This window comes from Pararge aegeria, chromosome 24 (assembly GCF_905163445.1).
Source record: "Pararge aegeria chromosome 24, ilParAegt1.1, whole genome shotgun sequence".
In the NCBI taxonomy this organism is placed as follows: domain Eukaryota; kingdom Metazoa; phylum Arthropoda; class Insecta; order Lepidoptera; family Nymphalidae; genus Pararge; species Pararge aegeria.
Genome location: NC_053203.1, coordinates 8220684 through 8239121, shown reverse-complemented (window position 1 = coordinate 8239121; position 18438 = coordinate 8220684). Strand labels below are relative to the sequence as shown.

Sequence of the window (18438 nt, the reverse complement as noted above, 5' to 3'; positions counted from 1 at the left end):
AGTACAATAAGGGCAATATATTACTTAGCTATGAAAACATTAAAATAGAAAATAAGAAAAATTAAGGATTAAGGAAAATTGTATTTAACTCTATTATATTTAGCCAGTAAGGTACTTAATTGTAAGGAATGTAAATTAAGCTTTATTATTATTATTATTTTTTACTATTATTTATTATTTTTTTTTTTTTTTAATTATTAACAATGCTTAAGAAAAAATAAAAAACACTATTAAAAATTTATAAAGAAAAAAAAACCTTCCACCCTCCGCTTGCGGGGCTTTTGAATCTATTATTTTGAACTATCTTGATCAATTCGAATTTCGAGATTCTCTTTTTTAATATTCGTTCAAAAACTTATTATTATTATTATTATATTCCTCACATATAGGTACGTACATATACATTATAATGTGTATATGCATAAATAACTCTCAGTGTGTGAGTGTCCCTGAGAGCAACGGGATTATGAAAGGGGTGTCCAGTTTCATCATCAATTATTACGGGAGCTTTCCATTTTTTTAAATAAACTCCGAAGGGGGAACGTAATAAAATTACACATGGGGAAGGACTGCTTTTAGATAGAATGTAAAAAAATACAGTAGGTATAGTTCGCAACGTTTATTCAGAATTTTAAAATGTTTAGTTTGGAGAATCTTTATCGATATATAAATAACTACAATAAATCCTATAAGACAGTTTTGCTGTCAAAAAATTCAAAATTCAAAATTCAAAATTCATTTATTTCAAGTAGGCCTAATACAAGCACTTTTGAAACGTCAAGTCTGTCCGTGTGTAGTGACTCTACCACCGGTTCGGAAGGCAGATTCTACCGAGAAGAAGCCGGGAAGAAACTCAGCAGTTGCTCTTTTCCAACATCAAAAATTTACATTTTATATTTTAACATTGATTTTTCTATCTTGTGAGAGATGAAAGCGGAGCCGGATGCTTCCAAGCAACCTTGTGTGTGATTGACAACACTTGTAAAAAAAGAGTGTGGTAGCAACATTTTAAATTTACGTAGCAATCCTTTCTGCCAAACTCTATCAAAGGCCTGCTGTATGTCCAGGAAAGCGGAGGAACAATATTATTTCTGTTCAAGGGACTTTCTAATAACTTGGCATACACGATGAACTTGTTCGACAGTCGCATGTTCCCGCCTAAAGCCAAATTGATGATCAGGTAGAATGTTCCTCTCAGCTATTGCGCCAAGTAGCCTTTTCAATAAGATCATCTCAAACAACTTAGACAGTAACGGCAGACTTATGGGTCTGTAAGACACAATATCATGATTAGGTTTACCAGGTTTGCAGATCATTATTATCAGTGAAACCTTCCACAATAGCGGGAAATACCTATCCTAATAATACTATTAAAAAATTATATAATATAAATTATATATATATATTATTACTAGCTGTTGCCCGCGACTTCGTCTGCGTTTGATATTGTTTTTAAAGTATTCAGTATCGCTAAGCCTTAAATGAGTATAGTAGTATATATATAACATGTGACTGTCAATTAATTATAGATATAGACAAATAATTTGCAATAAAATAAAATTGCGACTATAATTAAAGATCGAAGCTATCCTATCTCTTAAGTTGGAGCAGACTGCTCACGGTGTGTCAATTTAATTTAAAATCGCTTAAGTAGTTTAGGAGTCCATCGCGGACAAACATCGTGACAGGAGATTTATATATATTAAGATAATACTCATAGATTGACAACACTAAATACGTAAAAAGCCCATGACTTGTTAAGATATTGTTAGCATTAAAAATAGGTCGCAGTTATTCTTTTTAGTTTTCTTTTATATTTATTTATAAATAACGGGTAAACGGCCGCAAAATAAACGAAGGTATCTTTGAAAATAAACCGGAAAATGTAAACGAGTGATAATTATTGATACACTAAAATTATGTTTAACAAACCTTTATACAAAGCATTTACATAAATAATAACAGTAAACCTAAATAATTATAAACAATCGAAATTCAAAACATTACGAGACCTCGGAAAATTGGAAATCATTGAATGCGATCGTAAAAATGCGAAACGTAAGTTTAAATTAAAATTTAAAACTATCTTGATCAATTCGAATTTCGAGATTCTCTTTTTTAATATTCGTTCAAAAACTTTTATTCCAATTAGGATGTAATCACTCACGGCTTCTTGGAAAAGTTCGTGACAATTCGCGTCTTTCCGTTGCACCTTCGAGTCGGCCGCGAAATTTCTAAACGAGATTAGGAGTGTTACCTGGAAATGAAAAACACAAATTTAAAAATCGAATTCTCAATTTTATATTACTTGAACATCTAAAATATAAGCATTTTTTTCTATATATAGATCAATAGAGGTTCTTAGTTAACAAGTAAAAAGAGCCCTTGTGTGTGAAGCCAAAAAAACTATTAATTTTATTTTAAACGAATAATTAGCTCATCGACTACGGAAAGAAAGCCAATGCATATTACCATCTCAAGGAAATCTATTTAATAGGATAGTACAGAGTAATTAGAGATTCACTTTACCCTAAATATCCACTCTACCTTTTAGTTAAATCTCTTTCTAGTGGGTACATTTTAAGTTCGAATTCGAACCTAATCGGAATCGATTCCAAATTTAAAATCTGATAGACGCAACAGCAGCCGTATTGCCGATACAAAGGAATGGAACGAGCATGACGTTTCAAATATTTTTGAAAATGGAATATTAAGTGAAGCTATTATACGATCGAATGATTACTATTGCTTTTTGGGAAGCGTACTAGACACGTTACTCTATTATTAATATCTACTTTTGTATACGAAACATATAAATTATTTGTAATATCTGCCGGCCATTACGATTTTACGATGTTTCAATCGATAACGAGGCAGACAATGTATAAATGTATCTACGTGTACATATCTATGAGAGGAACATACCATAGAGTCATTATTTTTTTTTCTTTTTTTAGTATTAAGGTTATTGTTTCTATATATTGATATAACAAAAAATGTGTTACGTGTTTGAAATTAAATTTTGTAAGTATAGATAACGAAGATGTATTCTTTATGAACGTTGGAATTATCTCTTTTATCTTCGATTTCTCCATATGGTGAGTGATGTTTCCGTCTAAGATGGTAGCGGGCTAACCTGGTAGGGGATGGCACATATATAAATATAATTTATATAACTGCCTGGATAATTCCATATTCCTGATAGTTTCTACGCGGCTCGTATCGCAACGCTCTTTTGGTAGTGCGATAACTTGGTTTGACAAAATTTCCCCTACCAGGTTCTCCATACTTATAAAATCACAGAGCAAACCAATGCGTCCAAAATTAGCAGATAAAATAAAACCATACAGCTTTGTAAATTATTCGTAAAACTCTCGAGATAACACGAATGTATCTTAGCACCCAGTAGTTCCATTGATGCTCTTAAACGCTGGAGTGTCGATTATATAGGTGTCATAATAAAGTGCCCCCATTTGCGTATCGGGGTCAACGACTCGCGTATGCTGGCAGCGTGCTATGCGTCAAGTGACCCCTTAATGCGACTTATTGGTTACTCATAAGCATGAATTGACACAGAATAGTCTCATTGCATACACACTCTGTTGATGTACTGCTTTTTTACAACCAAAAATCTTCTTTAGGCGTGTTTCACACTTTTTGGTTGAACAAAAAGCTTGAAACTCGCGTCATCGTTACCGTACGCTTCCCATGAGCTATATGTAGTAAAACTAGGTTAACACGGTTTTAGTAGCTTCCAAACATCTTGGGTAAAGTTCGAATAAGTAAAACAAATTTTAATTCGCATTTTACTCATACTCACCTAGGTCTACCCAGCTCTGGTTGGTTAGGTTAGGTTACGTTATTTTACTATTTATTATTTGGTCATTACCCAAAAAACTAGAGTAATACTAAGTAAACCCAGGTAAACCTTAGTTTATTCCAACTTCCAACCTTATACTTAACATAAATAACATGTGTACTTTTTTGTATATAATTTTTTTATCCTCCAAGTGTAGGTAAAAACAACATAGTAAAAACTATACAAATGTATGTACATAGATTTGGTTTTCACTTCTAACGGCAGTCCCCAAATACTGTCCCGCAATTATTTTTTATAGTTATAAAAATAAATTACACAGCAAGTGGGTCAAAAACCTGTGATGATCTTATTGAAAATTTACGCAAATACTAAATATTTAATATTAGAGACAGCGAATCTGAAGTGGCAATGGGCAGAGCTCGGAGAACCGATGGGGTCCCAAGTTTCTGGAATAGCGACCTCGCACCGGTAAACGCAGCGTTGGTAGACCCCCGACACCTCGTCATACGTCAGATGACATCAAACGAGTCGCAGGGAGCCGCTGGAAAATACCTATGTCCAGTAGTGGACGTCCATTGGTTGACATGATGATAAGAGACAAATACGTTGTCTCTTATGTGTGAAGTGACTGAGCATGAATTTTAACAGAGATTTAAATTGTTAGAGCAGTTCGCTTTACGTCCGTGAAACAATACCAGAGCTTTTGATTCTGAACGAAAGCTTTACACATATTTTAGACATGTTGCTCAGTTAATCATAGAAATACACCTACGCGAAAAATAAAAGCAGATCCACGGAGAGTTCTACAAAACATCATTAAATTCAATATTTCGTTTAAAAAGCACTCCACATATCTCGGCCATTAATCACTAAAACTACCGACCTTCAAGGAGAACATCGGAATAAAATCGGCAATCGAAATAAAGCACTTAAAGCGAAACGTCATTATCGCACAACATAAATAAAAAATAAGAAACGAGGGAATCGAACGCGAAAAAAATTGAATATCGGAGTCGATTTAAAGCAGAATACCAATTTTAAAAAATACGGGCACAGTCGAGCGGCATTAATTAAAAATTCTCGGTAGAATATTCAAAAATAGAATTCGCATTCGAACGCTCCTTGTACGGGCTTGAAGTTTGAATTTGGAAGCAACAAAAGAAGGAGAGCGCGGGAGCAACCCTTTTAGCGCTGATAATCTGTTCTCCTGGCCGTGTTGTGTTGTGCTTTATTTTTTATCTGTTGTCACTTTTTTGTCTGAACGGAGATTGTACACAACATTCTTTACTTCGAAACGAAGCTTTTTGAACTCGCCTCGAGACTAAAACCCTTTTTTTGTTCTCTTTAATAACGAGTCCCCTTCCATTTTAATTGATGAATGATCTCGAGGAATATTAAGCCCCACAGATAAAGCTGTATAGGTTTTGGAGGTCAAATCGTTAAGTGACATTTTTATAAATTTTAATCGGTACGGAACTACCGAATCCGCTTTTTAAATGAATACGTATCGAAGCAGCTATTAATAAAGCAACATTCAAATTGAATTTAATTTGAAGTAGGAATTGCTTGATTCTGTAAAAAGAGTAATATCATGCTAAAATGTGTCGTACCAATTACTTTAAATCGAAATTCGTAACACTTCCAATTTCGAATGTCGAATCCGCGATCCTACACGATAAAACCAAATATAGAGACAAGCTTTTTTATTGAAATGGCAAAACAAATAAATCTTTCGTACGGCGTAAAACTTGGAAATATTTTAAAATGAACAAAACGAATGCTATGATTATAATAATTAAAAATCCAATTTCATATTAGTTGCAATTTCAAATGTCGAATCCGCGATGAAGGATACGATAAAGACAAAATATATTACGAAAAAAACTAAAACCGTTTTTTTATTAAAATGGAAATAAATAAATCGTTCTGGTACAAAGAGGCTGGTCGCCGTGAATTGTTGAAATATAAAAATTTAAAAATAGAACTCAATCCTTCCGCCCTCGGTCGGGCGGTTAGTGCTTTACATGAAATATTATTTTATGGAATCAACATCTGCGGCGATGGCTGTGTGTGAGTGCGTACGGAGGGGTTTATGCCTTTATGTACACAAGTGAAATTACTTAAAAGTAAAACACTTTCAAGTGGATGGGAACATTTCAAACTCTGTTTTCACTCATGTTAATTTTAGATTTGAGTGCTTCTTTCATTATAAAAATATTTTGTATGTGGTTTGTTGTACTTGAAATGTTCATTTGTAAAGATTAGTTGAGTAAGGAATTCTTTAATGCATGGTGGATACTCGAACTATAATGATACTTTGGTTTGAGTTTTACCATTACATAAAGCTATCGTGTCACAATGACATCAAAAATCTGCATCACCTTTTTTTTAATACTTCAATTCTAAGGCGATACCAATTATTATTTAATAATATTTGGATAGATTGATTCATGATTGCGCCTCCATGATTGCGAGTTCCATTTAAGCTGACTAACAACGTAATGTGTAAAAATAAAAACCAAAAAACCAAAGTCCTTGTAGTAACTCTAAAGTTATTAGGATACTCCGAATGTATCATTTTCAACCGCATGTACGAAATAATTATTTTTGAAATTTTAAAACCTTTAATTCTTCGATTTCATCAAGTTGTATTTTTATATTTACCTGGAATAAACAGTCGCCTTATATAAGCTATCTAAACTTATCATACTTGAAATATAATTTGAATGATTGTATACCTATTTTCAAAATGTTCACCACAGATAGTCTATGTGCAAACAACAGAAATAGGAAAAAAAAACTAAAAAAAAAATAAAACTATTAACAAGCTCGTTACTGCATAGCACATCCATTTTACAATCCGTTCGAGTCGTCAAATCACTCGTCGCGAGTTCATTTTTGTGGAATTGGAACGTAAAGCGAAACCCTACCATTTTCAAATTGCGTTCGTCATGCTGGCTCCCTTGCCTTTTACTATACAAAGAGTTATCAATGTAACTGGACACAAAGAAATTTGAATTTGGAATTCGTAAAAAAATTCTTTGTGCGTTTGCATTTCTTATGTTAATAAATCGCATATCGTGGATCGAGTTTGACAATACATTTTTTTATTTAAATTGAAATATTTTATTAAGGTTTTCGATAAATATTAAATTGCATTTTGCATTCATTGGAACAGTGATCCTATTTAAATATGATATTCAATGGCTTGTGAGTAAATGAGTGTTTTCTTAATCGTCTAACAAGTAACAATTGAGTAAAGTTATTAAAGATTTAACATTGTCGACAATAGAAACCTAAAAAGTATCCTTGAGATGTAATTATTTTATGTTAAAATAAATTAAGTTTAACTTTACCAAAAGTTGTTTTCTTCGTTTTAAACTGCATTATTTTAGAACCGATAGCAATCGCTATGATAAAGAACCCATTATGTTTTAAATTAATTGAATTTGTACTTATGTGCGATTCAGAAATGTTTGCATAATACAACTGTTACGTTCACATTTTAAATTTCGTAGGTATTGTATTAATATTCTACGAGCTAAGTATTACAGCAGGCATTTTCAGTGTGATCTCTGGACGCTAGGGTACTTTCGCTAACGTATTTAACGTCTACCCAAACCTTTTACGTATAGATGGCTATACGAAAACAAAATCCTTAATGTATCCTTACACAGGCGTTATTTAGAACTATGATGTTGTTAAGAAAGTAAATAAACCTTTATCTAAAATGGAGCAACGCAATTTAAATAATAATAAACCAGGCTTCAGAATTTGAGTGTGTAGATTCCTTTTTAGTTATCCTAAAATGTAAGCAATCATAGGCGAAAAAATATATCTTAGAAAAATAAAAAAGTTGCAATATTTGATAACAAAAATATTATTTTTATTTTAAGACAGGTTATCTTAACTTAGATGTAGATATATTAAGCGGATCGCAGCGCTCAAATCGCTTGAAACTTTAAAAACTACTCGTTATATTGTGGGGCTCGCTCAGCTGTGTTAGTTTACGGATTAAGTTTTTTGTGACTACCCCCCGTTTTTAATTTTAACTCTTTTGACTATTTTAATATTTCTGGAACATTTTTCAGTTGGGGCGACGGGTAGGGTTGCCACTCGTTTAAACTTTTATTTTTGTAAAGTATAAAAAAAAAATTGTTTTACAGAATTATTTAAGATTAGCAAGTCATAATAAATTATTTATACGTACCAATATTTTTCGCTAAACTTTGGGACCTATGTAATTAACACCTGCAAATACCGTTACCGATACCGTGTTTGCGTTCGTCATCTAAGCCCACTTTAAACATTTTGGGGAAACTCTATATAACTCTGTTTTATAACAAAGGAAGCCCTTGTAGTGCCACTTTCCGCTTATTATACTGTCTCGATGAAAAATAAGATGATTATCCGTTGCTGCGTTAAATAAGAACTCACCAACAAAGAAACTTCCGCATTTATGACTTTTAGTAAAGGACTAGTATTAAAAAAAAAAACTTTTTTTATTGTTATGTAGTTTTATTTTTAACAATTGATTGGTGGCAGCCCTAGAAGGGGGAGGTGTTTTTGTATACAAAGGGTTACAATTTCTATATGCGGGCGTCGTCTAATTTTATTTTTTAAATTGATCGAAACGTGCCGTCTCTACACTGAATGGGTTTTTATTCTTTTAGTTATGGTTTTTAAACGTTGCGTTCTTTTATTGTTCCGAATTGATTTTTATCATAAAAATATAGAGTGAGATTGGATTTGATTGTTGGAACGAATTGTAATTTGTTATTTAAATTCCTCACTTATTGTGGCTTGTTGCTACTTTGTTTTAATAAAAACATTGATTGCTATTATTTTTTTGGTCATCTTGTTTTCAATCAGTTTTTTTTTAATAATTTGTTTCGGACTCACTTCACATTTAATCGTATAGATTAATTATTTCTCCGTAGATATTATAATTCATTAAAATTAAAATATATTATTTATAATGTGATGTTGGTTAAATACATAAACAGTTTAAAATGTGTTCTATTTTGGAAACAACGAGGTGAGAAATTTCAAAAATTAAACGATGAATGATATGCCGTAGCTGATTTTTAATAATGGAATCGTAAATATTATAATATTGTACTAAGTTAAAGCGTTCATTTTGAATATTTCACGGATGTTAAGCAAAATACGCTACATTATTTTTATGTTAAACGAATTGAGCTAATATTCTCATTCTAAACATTTTGAGTCTCTATAAATAAATAAATATATAACGACAATACACACATCGCCATCTTGCCCGAAAGTAAGCGTAGCTTGTGTTACAGTACTAAGATGACTGAATATTTTTGTGAATAATATATATAATAACTTATAATATACAGGCAAACACCCAGACTCAAAAAACATTCATGTTCATTACACAAACATTTTCCAGCTGTGGGACTCGAACTCATAGCCTTGGTTTCAGAAATAAGAGTTGCTGCCCACTGTGCCAATGGGCCGTCAATGACTATAAAGTGATAATAAAATTGTTAACATCCGTCACACTCCGATTTGGTTTAGTGTGGCGGGCTTAAGCTTTATATCGTGCACAGCTGTAGGACAATAAATTGGACTCAGGAATATTACATATTTATTCCAAATTAGCGCTGATTTACCATCGTACTAAATAGTAAAAGATACAATGCCAAAAATATGTTATATGTTCATACAAACTGTATTTTACACGATCCCATATAAAATACCATAGTTATTATAACAAGTATAAAACAGAATGTGAAATCACCAAATTGTTTCAATTTATTACGATTACGGACCAAAAACATCCGAGTCGTCGGGAGATTAATCAAAACGGCTGTCAACAGTGACGTAGGCACACAAAAAAGCATCACAATTAAAATCGTATAAAAACCGTACGGGGATAAAAAGGAAGCTATATGTTTCGTGGAAAAAAAGATCAGGGTGAATGCCCTTAAGGGCTGAAACATCTTACGTTCGAACTATATCGAATACGCGATTATACATTGGCACTTATGTATGGGCATTGTTGTGAATGGATCGGTTGTGGTGCATCGATGTATAAGGAAATGTTGGGAATGTTAGAATGTGTTATGTTACAGGATGTTCACTTGAGGAGTCTTGTTACGATTGTAGTTTGAGAGATAGCAGTCGAAAAGTAGCAGTGATATATAATACTATAACTTAACATTTTAAATATTGTTGACCGATGAGATGGGAAACATGTAAGTGCGTTTTAACTATTACATAGCCTTACGAAAAATTATCTCATTAATTGCCAAAAATAGATTTTTGTTCAAGTCTAAAATAAAAATGTGGGTTTCGCTAAAGATATGCGTAGAAGCAGATAAAGCTGCCACAATTTTAACAGACTAGCCCACATAACCTTTTTAGATTGCATCATTACTTACTACCAGATGGGATTGCAGTCAAGGGTCAACTTGTGTCCCCGTTTCTTAAGCAGTCAGCTGACTCTTGATCCTGGTTAAAGTACAGTTTTTGTTACAAAAGTTTAAACCAACTTCAAATATATATGGTTACCAAGTGTACCATTAGTTATGACGCTGTCTCCTAGTCTATCAGAATATTACGTATTAGATCACGTCAGTAAAAAAGTTAAGGAAAGCACACAGCTGTCACGCACATCCAAACAAATATAAATTCTAAAGTTTTATCACAATTGAGTGCATTATTGCATGAACTTAGAAGTAAGTAGATTTTTCATAGTACGGCATTTATGGCGTACTAAGATTATGGTATTTAATTAATTCATTGCTATGAATAATAATATTGTGGTGACAACTTTTAAAAGGCTTATTTATTGATATATCATTTGAATTCCAATAGTTTTTAAATTTCGAATTTCCTAATTCAAATGTTTCATTTATAAATGGAACACATGTAAATAAACTGTGCTAATTTTGAATAAAATTTTCGAACAAATATTTTACAAAATTTTATTCAATTTAGTTTTTTTTTAATTTACTCAGTTTTTATAAGAATCTTCGAACTCTTTCCTCGGTTATGCCTACGCATGCTTTTTGCGTCTACTGTATTTACTTCCCTACTGTTGTATTAATTTGAATCCGTTCAACCATAATAGCAGTAGTAACAATAGGAAAATTCCGTTTAAAATTTGTCCTTTAGTAACTGTGTTTTTTACTGGACGAAAAGAACGGTTTGTCATTATATTATTGCCGGCCTATAAACTTACTTTATGCAAAAACTCGCGCCAATCTATATTTCTAAGAATCAGAAAAAATCTCACTTAAACACACTATTGTAATTAAGTTATGAGTTGAGATTTCATCTTGATACAACCGGGGCGGCATACCAGCGGTACAGACTCTTTTAACTAAATTTTTTTAGAGTTTTTTCAGAAATTCATTATACCGTTTAAATAATTTTGTATTAAAATTTGAATTACCTATTATTATTAGCTTATAATATTTATTAGTTTATTATTTTTATATTTATTTCATTTATATATATTTTTTGTTTATGTATTTGTATGTAGTAATTTGAATGTAGGTTTATAATAATTTTACCCGCCCGTTGGAATCGTTAGTTTTTCTGGGATAAAAAATAACCTACGTTACTTTTCGTAATACCCACTAACTCTATGGCAAAAATCAAGTAGATTGGTTGCTAGGCTAGGCCCAGTGCCTGATTAAGCAAGCGCGGAGCCCGTAGCAAATTCTTTTAAAGAGCTGCTATGGGTTCTGAAGTAATAAAATACCATTCAATACTCAATACGTATCTGAAATACGTATAAACGTATCTTAAATACAATACGTATTAGCTATCTATAGGTAACAGGTTTTGTGGGTAATTAATAGTGTAGTAAATTACTATACGCGATGTCTGTGTGCGTGGGCGTGTGCGTGCCTGTCAGTTTGTCAGTCAGTCAGTCAGTCAGTCAGTCAGGCATTCAGGCAGAGATGAGTGCTATTAAATATACGCGCTTTTAATATGAGTGCTTTCGCGCGGGGCCCGTAGCAATTGCTACTCTTGCTACGTGGTTAATCCGGCACTGTTTAGGCCGTAACGGAGGGCAGACAAACACACAAACAAAAAAAACTCATTCTTAACATGTGACTTATATAGGGTTTCGATTATTTCCATACAAATATTCCACACTCAGCAATTTCACATAATATTGTTATTTCGCTTCCATTCCTAACTACACTTCGTGGACGCCATGAAAGCTTTACGACCGCGTTAACAATAAACAAGTGGGTAGTTATGTCGCTCTAAGTATTAGTAATGGTGGAAGTGTTATTAACTATAAATGCTTCTTAACCCCTACTTACGCTACACTAACTGCAGTTCATAACAAATCCTAAGATTTGACCTTAAAAAGAACAATTTAAAAATAATGCTCCAGCCCTTTAGGGCTATATAAATAAACGTGATAGAAACAACAATATTTGACTAATTTTATTCAAAAATAGGATAATGGACACACAAGGATCTTATAAATAAACTTTGTACGACTCCGGAAAAGGTATTAAGTTTTGGTGACACTTCAACCGAGAGCACCGTTCAAATGTTAGAGCATTATTGAACACGGAATATATTCAAATCATCTCTCCACCTATACTTCTACAGTCTTTAAAAAATAAAGAATAATGAGGTATTATTAAACTTTGCTAAAAAATTTGCATATACGAAATTGTTGTATAGGTAGGTTTAAAATGTTTTGTTGAAATATCGAAGATTGTTATTCCAAAAATGCGTAATAAGAATTGCCATAGCTGTCCAAAACCCTTGCCATCAAAATTGTACGTCTTATATTAATATTTAATAATAAATAGAATATAATATAAATCTTAATAAGTTTAGCAAATAAATATGTTATAATAAATTATCAGTAATATAATTATCATTAATAGGTAAAATTTGGGAATAGAACTTGATTGTTCTGTTCCAAAATTTTAAATGTAAAGATGACTCATCATTCAAAAAGTTCCTAAAATAACAAAAGAAAAGTTCCTAAAAGTTTGAAACACGAAACTTTATTTATAACGTCATTTAAAATGCATTCCGGATTATGACGTAACGGAATACAAAAATACCGCGTAGGAACATGTAACACACGCGAATTATGTCTTGGAACAACAAAACGTAGGTACCGACGCTGCAAATAGCCAGACGTCTACTGTGCCTGTGTCACGAATAACGTCACTTTGATAGTACAATATCATTTAATTCGATTTATTGATTCGCATGAAAGTTTTCGAACCATCTAAAGAACAAGGCAAGAATGTGATATTCTCTTATTTAAATATTTCAGTTCGAGTTTTCTCATTCTGTAATGTCTTAAATTCGGATCTGAGATAGAACACAAGCGCTTATATTGTCACACGTAGGTACGGCATGGTCAGAGCATACGTCAAGGAAACGTCTTTAGGGCGGCTGTCGTTATCACTCTGCAGAAACCTTGGTTGTTCTTGTTAACATAACTACGAAGATTTGTTGTCATATTGAATATTATTTTATCACGATACGATTATTATGAAATTCTCATGCTTTGTCGTCATAAATAAGGTGGCATCAGCACACTCTAAATTCTTAAAGGATGCCTTAATGCGCAATAGATTTGCGCTATCAAAACTGAGCTACCTGTTATCTTCATCAGATCAAAACATTATTGGCCCACTGGACATGGGTCCTCTCCTACAATGAGAAAAGGTTAAGGTCTGAGTCCACCACGCTAGCCCAGTGCGGATAGGTGGACTCCACACATTTAAGAACATTATGGAGAACTCTCAGGCATGCAGGTTTAATCACGATGTTTTTCTTCACCGTTGAAGCAAGTGATATTTTTAATTGTTAAAACACATAATTTAGAAAAGTTAGAGGTGCGTGTTGAGATTCGAACTCGACCCCCTGAAAGTGAGGTTAAAGTCCTACACTGGGATATCACCTGTTATCTTAAATAGTATTTCTAGCTAGATAAAAGGAAATAGTAAAACAAGTAACAATCCAAATTCTTTTAATTAACCATCCCGATTTATGTCAACGGTCAAAAGATCGTTCCATTAAATCTTTCTTATTTGCCTCAAACGCCCGTAAATTATATATATTCTCAATCTATTATCTTTTTGACACTTTGAACAGTGAGAGTTGTAAATGCGAATTATTTTGTGGTAAAACAAAACGTGGCCTGGAAATAGCTAGACAGCGGTCTAGTGTATAATGCCGAAAATAACATTCCCACTACACTGGCTGTATCCCTGGTTTCACCTTTTAAATGATGGAATCTTTATACATGATACAAACAGTTTCCCTGACCGATTTCGGCCTCGGTAGTCAATCTACTCTGTGATACTACTATCATTTACTGCGGTCCCCAACCTTGCCCAGCGTGTCGGTACTGGGCAAACTACTCATATGTTATTAAATAACTCTATCACACCTACTACTTCTTTGTGCCTGTTCACTTAACAGACTCAAAAAAAAAAGAATTAGGCATATGTTGCAAGACAATGCATCAAAATGCATACACCAAAAGCTTTTAACAGCGAAAAATGTTGTGTTAAATTGAACAAAAGGTTAAACAGACTGTAAAACATATAGCATAAAGTAATATCAAATAAATAAAGTAATATCAAACAAGTTGGTTTGAGTCTAAAAATCTTTGAACACAATTTTTAGTGACATGACTCTCGTTTAAAGCCAAAGTATTACTCGTTACTTACCGAGTTGTGAAACGATATTCAAAAATCAGAGCATGCTAAGTAATTTAGCTAAAATTGCTTGTTATCTTCATCAAAAAGCATCAGGAAAGAGTTTTGATTGTGACCACCACACGTACGTACCTGCCGGACAAAATCATAAAATTAATAGTGAACATGACAAACGCACAGCGCAAAATTCACACAGATGTCTTACGTAGAAGACATTTAAGCACCAACGTCTGGACATTCCTCGTTTTGTTCCAGATATTGAACGCAGACGCATAAATAACAACAATATTTCGTCGGGACTTAGAATAGTAATATTAATTAACCTGAGCGTGTCCCGTATTTCATATGCAACCGCGGCTCTGTTCGGTTTATGTGTTCGTTGTGTTATCTTGTGTTCGTATTGCACCTGCTCTGGAGTTTATAACATTTTTCGTTTTATTATTTTTATTTCATATTAATGAATTAATATTATTGTCTGGTTTTATTTTATTGTTTTAATTTGTCACTATTTTTATTATTTGGAATTTGAATTTTATTCTTTGGAAGCTATCATCTTCAACTTTAGATCTATCGGCGTCTTTTGATTACGAATGGCGAAGTAGACTATTTGGCGTCGTCGTTTTCAATCAAAAATATTCTATAGTAACATTGAATTATGATTTCATTTATTTTAATTTAATTTATTCTAATTTCTCAGCATCTTAAATTTGAAATCACAAGTCAGTAATTTCAACAAAAGATTCAAATATTGTGTTTACATTTGAATGCTCATAAAATAGAAGGAAAATACAAAAAGAATTGAGAAGTGTAGTATTCGAAACGCAACCATCATATTAGCATTGATTTGACTGTTAAAAAGTACCTGCTTTATTTAACAATTAATGATAAAGATTTTTTAACAATCAAAATACTGTTATATTTTAATTTTTTATATCGCAAAATTTAATTGATTACTGATATTCTTGATTCTTAAGCAGTATCATAATTTATTGAACAGAAACGAATCGCATCGGCTTTTTAGTTACAAGGAAATCATAAACAGTTTAACAAAGAGAGAGCCTCATTAATTTTCAAAAACACAGCCCAGCCGTGCGTTATTACCAACGGATCAATAAATTACAATCATTTGCATATCATCGCAACATGTAAGTTGCATGCATATACATGTACTCGCAAGATAATATGCGTACGCGATAATAGACTACGCAGAAAGCGAAACGATAAATCTCCGCACATTTTTCGCAAACGCATAAAATCCGAACGCACTATAATTGAAATGAAAAACACTGCAGAAAACAGTTCATCTCTTTCCAACCACATACACGCATCTCTCTCTAACAGTGCACGCGCCGACAGCACGGCTTAGCACAATTTATCCTATCGCCATTTATGTGATTTGAATATGGATTCTATTCCGTTATATTACAGTTCGATTTCACTACACGGTCCACGTGGATAAACGTCTTCACTTTAGTCACGGAGACTATTGTATTCGTTGCGATTGTCGGAAAGCTCTTCATCTCTTTCGCTCGCGCTAGCTCTGTCCTTCTCGGTCACATGTCAATGCAGTTTATTGTGGACGTTAATGGTTCTGATTACAAATGTAAATTTTTAGTCCGCCACGGCGTTGGTTGGCTTTTTTCGCTGCGTGCTCAATATGGTATTAAATTGTACGATTGTATTAACTTATAAAGTCGTTGAATTTTTTTTTTTTTGCTTTCGATTATTTTCGATATGCAATAGGAATTACAAAATGGCGTTCGGCCGTAACTATTTTAAGTGCCCCGATTAAACATAATGCATTATTGTGTCAAATAGAGATTATCATTTTGGCGACCGCAACTGTTCTAGATATTTTAGATCATTATAATTATTGTGAGATGTAACAATTAAAAACTGAATTATTTGCGCCTTTGCTGATTAAAAGTTTATTTTACTTTTCTAACTTAAATCACTGACTTAAGGAGGGGATTATTTTTTTCTTTCAGACATCAGCGTCAACTACGGTCTTTTGAGGTTCCTACTTATCTAAACCTCTAACCTTTAACTGCGCGGGTATAAATCCATCAGCATCCAAGCAAATAGTAAAATAAAAATAAATCACAAATACTTCACACGTACTTGTCTATTATTCACATTACAGGGTTTTATTTATACAACCGTCCAGCAAACACTGGCATATCCCTCAGTTGCATTCAATGGAAGCTTGTTCAGACGCGGGGTCGTATCACGGGTCTTGTTACACTGGGCTGTTGATTTCAAAGCGTCCACTTTATTGTGGGATATCCATCAGTTCTAATGCATACAAATGATGGGTTTCCTTATACTGGTCAGTGGTTTCTCAACCGAATGCCTTTCTGTAAGATCTACTCGCTGCCAATTTTCAGAAAGACAGAACTAAAATAATTGCAAAGGCGCCCTATTTCGAGCCGCCGACACTGTTTAGAAAGATTTAATTCTAGTTGTGATCAAATCATTCTTATAATGTGACTCAACTGTAAAGTACCTATTTCCATTTTAACTTCTATATCTATCTATATTTATCACTTTTTAGGATTTCATTATTTTTTAATTTAAACTATCGCGGGTAAACAACCCCGAATTACTATTCGGGGTAATCTCTGACAAAAATACAAGTAAATTCAGCCGTATTATAAATCCGCTTTAAAACTTAAGAAAGTATATTATTTAACTTAATTCTTAAATCAATTCATATGAAGAACTTAGTTCCAAATATGAAAATAACACATTTATACAAAATTACAAAATTAGACGTTAAACGTTATTTAATTATTATCCTAAATTCTTAAATTACGATTTTAAGCTAATCTAGTTTTTATAATATCTAATAGGTATCAACGATTGTTTTCTTTCGTTATGAATTTACAAATAACATTTGAACTTAATATGAAGTTACAAAAAGGACATTGAATTCTAATTCTTAAATCTATGCTAACGAACTAAGATGCGACAAACTTTAGTCCCAAAGTAAATACATTGTAAGTCATAAAATAAAAGGACGTTAAACCAATAAATTGTTAAGTCCACACCAATAAAGTCTGCTGTTGCCAGATTAATAAATTCCCGTAACGAACAATTGGTGTTTGGCGCCAAAAGTAATGTCCTATATCTAAGACATCGGACGACAAATCGCGAAATCTATCTTCGCCATTATCGCCAGTGATAAATAACTTTTGATACGTGGACGGATATATTTAAAATGCATCCGTCTATTTCACGTCCCGGCCTGACGTGCGGAGGAATTCCTAATGGCCGATCTTTATGTCATTTCATTTCGTTGTGCATTTATAATTAAAAATGTCATTTAGATTTAACTTTCCGTTCGTACGTTATACTGAACTATTATAGATGCTTTCATGTTAAGCTTTAATTGTTGCTTTAAATATTGTATAAAGACAAAAGGACCAATCGTTGCGTTTAACAATTAAACTCTATGATTTTAATTGTTAAGCAATTAACAATTTAATTGTTAAACTTCAAAGTTTTTGCACAAGTATAAGACTGCAATTTAAACATTGATTTGATTTACCGGAGTAAAAGTAACTTATTTCGTGGTTGAATACAGCAACTAAAAAAGGGTTTATAACCATCGCATTAAACCTTATTATTTAAATACTGTTGACTTTTTTGGTTTCAGAATTATAAACTTCATTTGTAGGTCGTAAATATACTCGTAGGTAAAATAAAACGGTCTTTTTATCAATTAGGAACTCTATAAAATTTTATTGTGACATTGTTAAAAACTGAAATTTTATTGTTATTTTTCTATTTTAGAGTAATTTAACGCAGAAACTTTTGTTTCTTCGTGAAATGCAAAACAAAAGCAAACTAGCCAACCGATAACTTTTGAATTTGTATAACTTGTACAAAGTGAAACTGAGCTCACTTATTTATTAACGTGAT

General features: G+C 32.6%; 1 protein-coding gene across 5 annotated transcripts in view; it reads right to left on the bottom strand.

Annotated features, from left to right (window-relative positions):
- The window catches only part of LOC120634481, a 156435-nt gene that overhangs the window by 103641 nt on the left and 34356 nt on the right, over positions 1-18438 (bottom strand). The window contains exon 2 of one of the 5 annotated variants that reach the window (XM_039905104.1): positions 2168-2257. The exons of the other annotated variants lie outside the window; for them this stretch is intronic. The gene's annotated coding sequence lies outside the window, so the exon portion shown is untranslated. The remainder of the gene's footprint in view (positions 1-2167; positions 2258-18438) is intronic. 5 annotated transcript variants of the gene reach the window in all.